Source organism: Castor canadensis, chromosome 14, assembly GCF_047511655.1.
Source record: "Castor canadensis chromosome 14, mCasCan1.hap1v2, whole genome shotgun sequence".
NCBI classification, from domain to species: domain Eukaryota; kingdom Metazoa; phylum Chordata; class Mammalia; order Rodentia; family Castoridae; genus Castor; species Castor canadensis.
The window spans coordinates 49761085-49764649 of record NC_133399.1 but is presented as its reverse complement, the minus strand read 5'-3'; positions in this window follow the sequence as shown (position 1 = coordinate 49764649).

Below are 3565 nucleotides of genomic sequence, written 5' to 3'. Positions count from 1 at the left end.
CGCCCTGCGCACACCCGGGCGCGCTCCCGCACGGGGCCTCCGGGGGTGGTGCCAGGGGTGCGCCGCGTGTACGTGCATTGCGTTACGTGCGTGCGGTAGGGTAAGCGCAGGCGCAATTTGGACACCGCGCGTGACGCTTCCTCCTCGGCGGCTCCCGGTGCGGCCGCAAGGAAGGCTGGGAAATGGAGTCCCGCCCAAGTTCCGACACCAGGGTAGGACGCGCGCAGGCCGAGCCACGTGCGTGCGTGCGTGCGCGGGCGCGGCCGGCGCGCCAGCCTGTGCACGGTGTGCGCAGGCGCTGATGCAGTTTTCTCTTGATTCACTGTGGTCGCTTGTGGGATTCACTGTATAAAAAAATTCATGCCCTCACCCCTCGGGCCGGGCTGTGCACAACTCCAGCCGAGCTTTCACGTCCTGCCTCGTGGCTCTTCCTTATGTTCTCATCTCACAGATGATATTGAGGGTCAGAGAGGCTGACTCATTTGCCCAAGGTCACTCAGTTTGGGGCTGGACTAGGCTCAAAACAAAGTTAACAGTATTATTGACCGCTAACTATGAATAACCAAATACTATTTTAGTTCTCTTCCTCTAATTTCTACTAGTGGTTCTCCTGAAAGGGGCGATTTTGCCCCCCAGGGGACATTTGGCAATGTCTGAAGACAGTTTTATGTTGTCACAACTCGGAAGGGTGCACAGGTTGGTCACACCAGAAAGTATGACACCCCCCCGTTTTGTCACCACTAAGAGCTGGAGAGAGCAGGGTTCAGACTGGCCTTCCTGAACAAAAGATTTTGTCAAATGACTGTTTCCCTAGACCTCCAGGCCCCTTCAAAACCTGATCACTGAATTTATTCATCATCACAAAATTAAATTTAAATACACAGAAGGAATGAAGGAGATAGGTCATGGGGCAAGTAATACAAAATAAAGCACAATTGAAATATAGCTCCCATTGCCCACTGTGCACTTTGTAAAGTATGTTGGTATGACTCTCAGCAGCCACTGCAGGACTGTAACTGTCATTTGACCCCAGCTACAGATGGGAAACAATCTTGCCAGAAGAGACAGAAGCAGTCACCAGGCAGGTGACTGTCAACCTCTTGGGAGCTGTACTGCGTTGTAACATTTGGAAGCCAAACTAGATGAAACACTTTTGATGGGGACTTACCTCTGTATTGGGTGTGGCAAGTAGAAAGCATGGGAAGGGGTTGAAATTGGGTGAGCTGGGTGGGATATGAGCCTGAATGGAGAGCAGATTGGCATTGTCCCTCCAACTTGTAGATGCTTAAGAGCTGCTCCTCCTGAAATGCTAGTTGAGTGTGTGCACAGATATGCCCAAGATGTTCACAGCACACTGTTAGAAGGACCCAACATTTGAGACAGTCCATATGTCCATCCTTTGGTATTTGGTGACTGGGAGAATGAACAGTGAAGGGGGCAGATAGAATCAATTCATAGAATGTGGTCAAAAGAAGGAAGCTAGACACAACCTGCTTAATTTTTTTTTTTTTTTTGCAGTACTGGAGTTTGAACTCAGGGCCTACACCTTGAGCTACTCCATCAGCTCTATTTTTGTGATGGGTATTTTCAAGACAGGGTCTTCAGAACTATTTGCCCAGGCTGGCTTCAAACTATGATCCTCCTGATGGCTACTTCCTGAGTAGCTAGGATTACAGGAGTGAGCCACTAGTACCTCAGGGATAAAATAATAGCACATATCTACCACTGAACTAAGCACATTAATGCTTTGTCATATTTATTTCTTTTTTTTTTTTTTGAAATTTAAAGAAAAATTTTACTGAAGATCTGAAAAACAATTCCTAAAAGATTGACTTTTTCAGAAAACCGTAGCTACACAATGCATTGCATCTATCATGTTAAGACATGCATTAGACACAAATACAAAAACCATGAAACAAGCCACCATTCTTCAACAATTTGAGCAAGATAAAATGCCTAAGGAACAACATGGATGACTTGCAAGGGATGGGGCTCTTTACTTTTAAGCACCATAAAAAAAAGAAAAAAAAAGAGCACAAATGGATGAGTGTGTTCAGTTATATACACTGAATTGAACCTTTGGCACTAGGAATCAGCGTTTTGTCATATAGCATTAACACGTATTATAAAAGTGCGTAGTGTCAAAGGAATAGAACCACCAGCATTCAAAAGCAGCTTTGTCAACTAGGCAATAAAACCCTCTACAGCATGTCTCGCTCTATTGTCCATCACTGAATACACTGGCAGCAACTTTTGCTTCGTAAAGAAGAGGTCCATGAAAGCACAGCACTCGTTCACCCTCCTGGAATTTAGGCTTCGGGTCCTGCTTGGGCGCCATTTATAAGTGATTCGCCGCCTCCTCCTTCTCCCACCACCCCCGACTACCGCCCCCTACTCTCTACCCCACCCAACTCCGCGTCAGACGCGCCGTCAAGCACAGCCCGCTCTACATCCTGGGCCCCTGTCATATTTATTTCAAGATCTTTTTTTAAAAGATGAAATAAAGCCAGGGGTGGTATGACACACCTGAAATTCCAGTGCTCAGGAGATGTAGGCAGGAAGATTGCAAGGTTTGAGGCCAGCCTTGAGCAAATAGTTCATGAGACCCCATTTCCAAAATAACTAGAGCTCCAGGCGCTGGTAGCTCACACCTGTAATCCTAGCTGGTTGGGAGGCTGAGATTGGGAGGATTGAGGTTTAAGGCCAGCCTGGGGAAATAGTTCATGAGACCCCATCAAAAATAACCAGATCAAAATGGACTTAGAAGTACGTTTCAAGTGGTAAAGAGCCTGCTTTCCAAGTACAAAGCCCTGAGTTCAAACCCAGCCTCACCAAAAACAAAAAGATAAAATAGAACAGTCTATTTTCTCTCCTCCCCCACTCATTTCCTCTCTCCCATCACAGGGTAGACACTTGGATTTAAAGGGTGTGCTTTTCACTTTTTTTAAATTCACATTTCTGAATTACTCTCAGCATGGATATATGCAAGACCAATGCACAATATATACTTTAGGCCCCGTTTTGATGGTAAGATATACTTAACATAAGAGTCATCATCTTAAATTTTTTTTTCTTGGTGGGACTAGTGAGCCACAATTCCCATTTTGTTCTGGTTATTTTGGAGATGGGCTCCAAACTGGCCTTGAACTTTGATCCTCCCAATCTCAGCCTCCCAAGTAGCTAGGATTACAGGTGTGAGCCACCAGTGCCTGGTTCATCTTAACTTTTCTTTTTTTTTTTTTTGCAGTACTGGGATTTGAACTCAGGGCCTTCACCTTGAGCCACTCCACCAGCCCAATTTTTTGTGATAGAGTTTTTCGAAATAGGGTCTCTCGAACTATTTGCCTGGGCTGGCTTCAAACTTCAATCCTCCTGATCTCTGCCTCCTGAGTAGCTAGGATTCCAGGCATGCGCCACGAGCACCTGGCTCATTTTAACATTTTTAAATTCACAGTTCAGCAGCATTAAACACACTCACATGGCTGTAAGGTCATTCCCACCATCTGCCACCTCCAGAACTATTCATTTTCCCAAACTGAAGGTCTTTCCCCATTAAACACTAACT